We start from the raw sequence: 9,458 nt of genomic DNA, 5'->3' as shown, positions 1-9,458 counted from the left end.
AAATATAATATAATATATATATTTTAATTTTAAGAATTAATTATATATTATATTATATTCATATGCATAGTTGACTTGTAATTTTTAGTCCGTTGCGTCGAGCGTTGAGAGTTGACTCTGGTCCCGGTTCCGGATTTTCGAACGTCCTTGCGAATAATTTAATATCTTGTACTTTGCGTTTTGAATCTTGTACTCTTGTAATTTTGAGACGTTTCTTATCAATAATTGGAACCTCATTGATTGTATTTTGTACTTTTGAGCTTTTTGGTCGTTTGTGTCTTCAATTCGTTGAATCTTCCTTTTGTCTTCACCTTTTATTATTTAAACGAATATCACTTGTAAATAGAACAATTGCAACTAAAAGCTTGTCTTTCTTGAGGAATAATGCTATGAAATATATGTTCGTTTTTAGCATTATCAAGTATTCTCACACTTGAGCGTTGCTTGTCCTCAAGCAATATAGTCTTGAAATACAAGAATCACTTCTTTATTCTTCACACTTTGTACATCAGTGATTTCTTTACGGCGGTATAAACAATGGTAGTAACGATATGGTTTACAGTCCCACATGACTATAAAAATTTAGATCCATTAAGGAAATTGGATCTTTATGAAAATATTTGATCTTTTGAAAATTAAATCTAGCTTTTACCCTAGATAAGTTTTCTGGAATAACCCTTCACCGGTGTTTGCAAATTCTTTTTTTTGTGGGTTTGGTGGGTTTTAGATTTGAAAATTTTGGCTCAAAACTTATGGTTTTGTGTCACCCACTTGCTAACCTTGTATTAGGAAAGCAACACGTCCAGTATACTTGCTCCGTATATTACCTTTCGGTAAACTACCGTTCGGTTGTAAAGGAAAGCGTTGAACAAGCAACTGTTAAGGCAATGTCCCCTGACATGCTTTTAATTATGATCTATAACGTGTCGGACGCAATTACTATTCTTGGTAGGAGCGATAGTTATGTTCAACCTTTTTAATTTAATGTCTCGTAGCTAAGTTATTATTATGCTTATTTAATCCGAAGTAATCATGATGTTGGGCTAATTACTAAAATTGGGTAATTGGGCTTTGTACCATAATTGGAGTTTGGACAAAAGAACGACACTTGTGGAAATTAGACTATGGGCTATTAATGGGCTTTATATTTTTTTAACTAAATGATAGTTTGTTAATTTTAATATAAAGATTTACAATTGGACGTCCCTATAAATAACCATATACACTCAATCGGACACGATGGGTGGGATATTTATATGTACGAATAATCATTCATTTAACCGGACACGAGAATGGATTAATAGCCACTAGAATTATTAAAACAGGGGTGAAATTATGTACAAGGACACTTGGCATAATTGTTAACAAAGTATTAAAATCTTGTTACAGTTTAAGTCCCCAATTAGTTGGAATATTTAACTTCGGGTATAAGGATAATTTGACGAGGATACTCGCACTTTATATTTATGACTGATGGACTGTTATGGACAAAAACCAGACGGACATATTAAATAATCCAGGATAAAGGACAATTAACCCATGGACATAAAATTAAAATCAACACGTTAAACATCATGATTACGGAAGTTTGAATAAGCATAATTCTTTTATTTCATATTTAATTTCCTTTATTTTATATTTAATTGCACTTCTAATTATCGCATTTTTATTTATTGTTATTGTATTTAATTGCACTTTTAATTATCGTACTTTTTAATTATCGCAAGTTTATTTTATCGCAATTTCATTATCATTATTTACTTTACGCTTTAAATTAAGTCTTGTATTTATTTTTAATATTTTACATTTAGGTTTTAACTGCAATTAAAGTTTTAAAATCGATAAACCGGGCATTAAACGGTAAAAACCCCCCTTTATAATAATAATATTACTTATATATATATTTGTATTTTTATAAATTTAAACTAATATAGCGTTAAGCTTTGTTTAAAGATTTTTCCTGTGGAACGAACCGAACTTACTAAAAACTACACTACTGTACGATTAGGTACACTGCCTATAAGTGTTGTAGCAAGGTTTAAGTATATCCATTCTATAAATAAATAAATATCTTGTGTAAAATTGTATCGTATTTAATAGTTTTTCCTAGTAAAATTATAAGCTATTTCATATACACCTCGCTTAACATCAGTAGAAACGCTGCGAGATTCAGAATACTAATTGCTGATTCCTGGTAATTGGTATGACCATTCTCGTTACAAAATGAGGATGAGTATATGATAGAGTTTTAATGAACAATATAATGGTTTTTCGGAGAGACTTAAGCCACTGAGTAATGAAGTTGCTGGTAAGTTTACTGCTAATGTGGTGGGATAACAATGACATACAGGGCAACGTATATATCAGGGTTATAATAAGGCTAATGAAAAGTCGAAATTGATTTTGCTGGAGGTGTGACAAAATTGGCTATTTTGGAAAGGGATTGCAAGGTTATTTTCGGTAATAATAACGCCAATGGATCATAGATTCGTGTTAAACTTCCACTTAGGTTCCGGGAGTTTTCCAGGTGCATGACTGTGGATAACATGTGGTTGGATCATCCTCTCGATTGTTTCTTAATTGAGGGGTTTTCAAGAATCATGAAGGGTTTGAACGCAGATTGTAATCTTCAATATACATATGATGTTCTAGAAGTTTGAATGATATGAATATTTTTCTGGGTTTTATAAATAGAAGTGATGTTCTATCACAGTTTTGAAGTTAAAGTATAGCTTTGAAAGATGTAGGGATTTAAGAGTGATGTCCCCGATTAAGGTTTTGACTTGGATTCTGATATGTCAAAATCAGAATATGTAATCGAATTTGTATAAAATGATTGTATATCGCTGTGAAGGTAGTGAGTATAGTTAATGATTTGAAGAATCAGAATCGAAGAATGTAACATATAAATTGTGAATTTAAATATTTCTCAAGCATTACCTACCCGTTAAAAATTTCACAAGTAATATTTTGTACAAGAGAATTTTATCACAGTCTTTATGAAAATATGTATATTTTCTGCAGATGTAACATTGATTTAATGAGTTAATATTAAATTAAACTCATTTAATTTACAGTTGGAATTATTATTGAGAAATCCCTAAAACTTTAGAAATTACGTAATCTTTGCTGAGTATTTCTTCCACTTGAATGAAATTATGAATTACTACTTCATTATTCATCTATTGATATTTCTTTAATGGATGGTGTTCGTGGAATTCTTGTGAACTTCGCAAGACACGAATGATGATTTCTAGAAATTTCCGAGTATATCGAAAATGAAAGTGTAATATCAAACATGTATTTGAATAGTACACTTGGTTTATTATGAAATAAAATTATTGTGTTGAAACAGAGATTGTAGTTAACAATGGTTAAGTCGTTAACGAATGATGTACATCATAGCATATTAGTAATATGAATTAACCAAGTAGTAATTACTAGTTAAAATTCATACGTAATAACTTAGTACGAAAAGATCTATTGTGGTTTCAAAACTCATATATATATAAAATATACATATATATTCTTCAGAGGAAATGAGTTAATACTTCATAACTTGTTGATACAATATATCCGTTGATGATTGTGATGTCAATATCGTTGATGGTTATGGAGCTGGTGTAGCTTGTGGCGCTATAGGTGTTGCTGGTGTTGGTGATACTGATGGTGATGCTGGTGGTACTACCGGTGGCGCTTGTATAACAAGTCTAGCTTGTAAATCACACACCATTCTTGTCAGGGTTTTTACTCTTCCTTCTATCATTTCGGTCCACTCATCTGATTTATGGTTAAGGCTAGAATAGATAATCTTCAAGACTTTAGAGATTACATAATCTCCGCAGAATGTTTCTCCAATGAAATTATGAATTAATACTTTATCGGTTATTGTTGTTGGTACTCCTTGGTATCTATGGTGCGTGTGACGTTGATGCTCGTGGAACAAATTGTGATGTGGACGTCGTTGTTGGTGGTGGTAATGGTACCGTTGATGTTGCTGATGGTGGTACTGTTGATGCCGGTGATGCTACTGGTGCTTGTAACCTTAGCACCATATTCTCCAAAGCCACTACTCGAGCGCGAAGCTCGTTGACTTCTTCTATTACACCGGGGTGATTATCAGTTCGGACGAGCGGATGAATAAGATCTAGAATTTGAGATAGTATATAATCATGATGAGATGCTCTGGAAATGAGAGAGAAAATGGTATTACGAACAGGTTCGCCGGTAAGTGCTTCAGGTTCTTCGCCAAGAGGGGAATGTGGTGGATGGAAGGGATCACCTTCTTCTTGTCTCCAATGACTAAGTAGGCTATGAACCTATCCCCAATTCATCCAGAATAGGTGATGGATGATTGGTTGATCCATTCCTGTTACACTGCTTTTGGAGCTCGAGTGGAAATCCATATCGGAATAGTTGTCGGAATCTAAGGAATTTGAACTAGATACGTGATCCATCTTGTATAATCAGGGAAATGATTTTTTTTTATGTGGGATGGATTATAGGATTTAGATTGGTACTCTTCAATACATAATTTACATATGTATATATAATACCAAAATTCCGTAAATTACGGAGGAATCTTTGGAATATATCAGGTAAAGTTTACAGTAACAGATATGCTAAGATATGAATTTTTCTGTACACTATCTATGCAATAAATGCAGGAAAACATGTCTAGACTTAAGAATGATAAGCAGGTAATTTTCCGACAAGAAATGATAAGCAAAAATTGATAAAAACAGATACGGTCATAGTCCAGACTCACTAATGCATCCTAACAATTACCAGTTAAACACACTAATGCAAATTCTGGTTCCCTATGACCTCAAGCTCGAATACCAACTGTAACGACCCGCCAAAATCGCTATTGACGCGGTACATTATTCATTGATTTCATAGTGAGGTTTTGATCTCTACATGATACGTTTTGTAAACATTGCATTCTTTTAAAAAGGCACACCATAAATGAATATCTAATTCCAAGGTTTTCAACATCTGATGATTTCTACATATAGACAATCACCGTAAATAATAGTTTACAATAATACATCCGTTGACAATTGATAATGCTAAAAACGAACATATATTTCAAAGCATTATCCTTCAAGAAAGACAAGCTTTTAGTTGCAATTGTTCTATTTACAAGTGATATTTGTTTAAATAATAAATGGTGAAGACAAAAGACAGATTCGACGATTTGAAGACGCAAATGAACAAAAAGCTAAAAAGTACAAAGTACAATCCAAGTGGTTCAAATTATTGCTGAGAAACGTCCAAAAATTACAAGAGTACAAGCCGCAAAACGCAAAGTACAAGATATCTAATCGTACGAAAGGACGTTCGAAAATCCGAAACCGGGACATGAACCAACTATCAACGCGTGACGCAACGGGTCTAAAATTACAAGTCAACTATGCACATGAATATAATATAATATATATATATATATATATATATATATATATATATATATATATATATATATATATATATATATATATATATATATATATATATATATTATATTATTAAAAACCATCGGCAAACAAGAAGATAAGTGATTATGAGCTGGATTAGGAGGCCATGCGATCACATGGCCTGGCTGCCTTATCTCCATGCGATCGCATGGCAGTGAAATGGTGGTCAGGTGCTATAAATAGCCAACGACATGGACAAGTTCAGTACACCTTCATCAACTGATACTCTCTATCTCTCAATATATATTTATATTTTAATTATAATTTCAATTTTAATATTAAGTTAATAATAATAAGGTTATAGTGGCAAATGTTTTAAGTTTATAAGTCGAAATTCTGTCCGTGTAACACTACGTGATTAATACTCATTGTAAGTTATGTTCAACCTTTTTAAATTAATGTCTCGTAGCTAAATTATTATTATGTTTATTTAAGCCGAAGTAATCGTGATGTTGGACTAAATATTAAGATTGGGTTATTGGGCTTTGGACCAATTAATGGGCTTTATATTAATTAAATGATATCTCGTTGATTTAATATAGAGATTTATAATTTGACGTATTTATATTTAACCACATATGCTTGACTGGGTACGGTGGGCGGGATATCTATAAATACTAATAATTATTCATTTGACCGGACACGGGGATGGATTAATAGTCACTGGACTCATTAAAACAGGGGTGGATTACATTCAAGGGTAATTGGTGTAATTGTTAACAAAGTATTAAAACTTTGGATTACACGCAGTCGATAACCTGGTGTATTCATTAAACAAAGTATTAAAACCTTGTTACAGTTTAAGTCCCCAATTAGTTGGAATATTTGACTTCGGGTATAAGGTTAATTTGGCGAAGACTCTCGGACTTTATAATTATGATCGATGGACTATTATGGACAAAACCAGATGGACATATCGAATAATTCAGGACAAAGGACAATTAACCCATGGTAATAAATTAAAATCAACACGTCAAACATCATGATTACGGAAGTTTAAATAAGCATAATTCCTTTATTTTATATCTCATCGTACTTTTATTTACCGTCATTTTATTTATCGTCATTTTATTTATCGTACTTTTAATAATCGCGCTTTTATTTTATCGCATTTTTATTTATCGTCATTTACTTTACGCTTTAAATTAAGTTATATTTATATTTAATATTTTACTTTAGGTTTTAATTGTGACATAAGACATAAAATCGACAAACCGGTCACTAAACGGTAAAAACTCAACTTTTATAATAATAATAATAATACTACTTATATATATATATATATATATATATATATATATATATATATATATATATATATATATATATATATATATATACAAATATAGTTTAAAATAAATATAGCGTTAAACTTAGTGAGCTCCCTGTGGAACGAACCGGACTTACTAAAAACTACACTACTCTACGATTTGGTACACTGCCTATAAGTGTTGTAGCAAGGTTTAGGTATATCCATCTATATAAATAAATAAATAACTTTTGTAAAATTGTATCGTATTTAATAGTATTTCGTAGTAAAATTAATAGTATTACGTACTATTTCGTACTACACCTCGCACACATCAAGTATTTTTGGCACCGCTGCCGGGGACGCCATAGAACTCTATAATAAAAAAATTTAGTTTTAATCTATTTTTGTAAAAATGTATTCATAAAAGTTTTAAAAAGAAACAAAAATATAAAAACATAAAAAAAGAAAAATATTTATCTATATTTTTAAGATTTTAAATTAAAAAGTTTTTTTAGTTACAAAAACTAATAGGTTTTTTTTATATAAGTTTTAGTTATATTATATTTTCTATAAAAAAGAAAATCAAAGAAAATCAAAGTAAAAAGTAAAAAAAAAAAAAAAAACAAACTAAACCTGCATTTTTTTTTGGCCTGCATAGTAATCTGAATCTGCATTCATGCGATCGCATGGCTGCACCTCTTTAAACCCATGCGACCGCATGGACTAGACTGACAGGTCTGATCATTAGCTGGTACGGATTAGGGTTTGTGTTATTAATTATTATTATTAATTAATAACCTAATTAGGGTTTATGTATTTAATTAGTTATTAATATTAGTTTATAATTAGTAATATTAAGTTTTAATATTATTATTAATTTTATAAACTAATACTTTTATAAAATAATAATATAAAAATAATTTTTGTATAAAATTTATATTTTTATTATTTTAGTTATAATTTGTATTTTTATAGTTTATTTGTACATTTTTCGTTCGTAATTAAGTTTAAACCTAGTATTTTGCCGTAGTAATTTTATATTTCTAGCTTTTTAGGCTTTGCCGTAAAATCCCTTAAGTGCTTTTTCTTTAGATTAAGATTTAGGCACTTTAGAATTTTACGACGTCGCTGATCGCTTTAATATTTAATAGATTTTAGTGCCTTTTAAGTTATTGCCGTTTTGGATTTAGAATTTCTTTAAGCTCTAACACCTTTAGACGCAACTTTTAGTCTTAAGTTTTTAGAATTCTAAGTTTCGACGCTTTATTTTCTTATTTTTGTTTTTCGACGCTTATTTTTTTTGACCTTTTATTTTTCGACGTTTTTCGACACACTCTTTTTCTTTCTCTTATTTCTCGACGCTCTAGTTTTTAGGACATAGATTTTTATTATCTTCAAAATTTCGACGAAAAAATTATTTTAAGCAATTAAATTGATAGACATCAAATTTTCTGGTTCGTAGTAATAGTTGGATTTGTTAGTGGCGAGTAGTGGGCTTCCGATTTAAAGAGTCCTGGCTACCTGCTGCATCTATTGGCTATTCGAAACGTGGGCAAAATCAAAAAAGTCTATTAATTTGATAACTTATATAATTTTTATATTTGTAACAAATAGGATATTCAGTGAATGCACCGAGCAAAACATTCACCACCTTTTATACGTTCACCACCTGTAACTCGATCAAGACATCTAGCCAATATTATTGCCGTTGATTTTTCTTTAGAATCATCATCTAGTAGAACAAGTACTCAAATTCAAATTTCCGATAATCTATTTTTTGAACCCGACTTCACAATTGAGAACCCGGAGGATATTCAAGGACAATTCCAAGATCCTGAACCACTAATCATTCCTCCTGAACTACAAACCGTTAAATCAGAATCCTCTAGTGATTCGTACTCAACAAATTCAATTATGGAAATAATGGAACCTCTAAGTATGGAAGATCGAATGAGAGCTACATGCACTGGCCAAGGTCACACAATTACTCAACCAGACATTAATGCGCCAGATTATGAAATCAAAGGACAATTCCTACACATGGTAACTAATCAATGCCAATTTAGTGGTACGACGAAGGAAGATCCAAACGAACATCTTCGTACCTTTAATAGGATCTGTACTCTATTCAAAATCAGAGAAGTTGAGGATGAACAGATCTATCTCATGTTATTTCCCTGGACTTTAAAGGGAGAAACCAAAGATTGGTTAGAATCGTTACCTGAAGGGACGATTGATACATGGGATGTTTTAGTGGAGAAATTTCTTAAAAGATTCTTTCCGGCATCTAAATCCGTGAGACTTCAAGGAGAAATTGTTACGTTCACGCAAAAGCCAAATGAAACTTTATATGAGGCATGGACAAGATTTGGAAAGTTTTTGAGAGGATGTCCTCAACATGGTTTAGACACTTATCAAATAGTACAAATATTCTACCAAGGATGCGACATTACTACACGAAAAGACATCGACATAGCAGCTGGTGGTTCCATTATAAAGAAAACCGCAACTGAAGCTTACAAAATTATTGATAACACAGCCTCCCACTCACATGAGTGGCATCAAGAAAAAGACATCGTTAGATCATCTAAAGCGGCTAGAGCCGATTCTAGCCATGACTTTGATTCCATTTCCGCAAAGTTAGACGCTTTCGAGAGACGAATGGAGAGACGAATGGAAAAGATGACTAAAGATATTCACGCAATACGCATTAGTTGTGAACAGTG

The 9,458-nt window shown here is 31.4% G+C and overlaps 1 non-coding gene across 1 annotated transcript; it reads right to left on the bottom strand.

The window, feature by feature from the left end:
* Positions 1-9,030: 9,030 nt before the first annotated feature.
* On the bottom strand, positions 9,031-9,137 carry LOC139894990 (small nucleolar RNA R71). The gene has a single exon (XR_011775462.1). It is a non-coding gene; the product is annotated as a small nucleolar RNA R71 (small nucleolar RNA).
* Between the last annotated feature and the right edge of the window lie 321 nt (positions 9,138-9,458).

Source organism: Rutidosis leptorrhynchoides, chromosome 2 (genome assembly GCF_046630445.1).
Source record: "Rutidosis leptorrhynchoides isolate AG116_Rl617_1_P2 chromosome 2, CSIRO_AGI_Rlap_v1, whole genome shotgun sequence".
Lineage (NCBI taxonomy): Eukaryota > Viridiplantae > Streptophyta > Magnoliopsida > Asterales > Asteraceae > Rutidosis > Rutidosis leptorrhynchoides.
The sequence above is the reverse complement of the archived record's forward strand: the minus strand, read 5'-3'. Positions and strand labels throughout refer to the sequence as shown.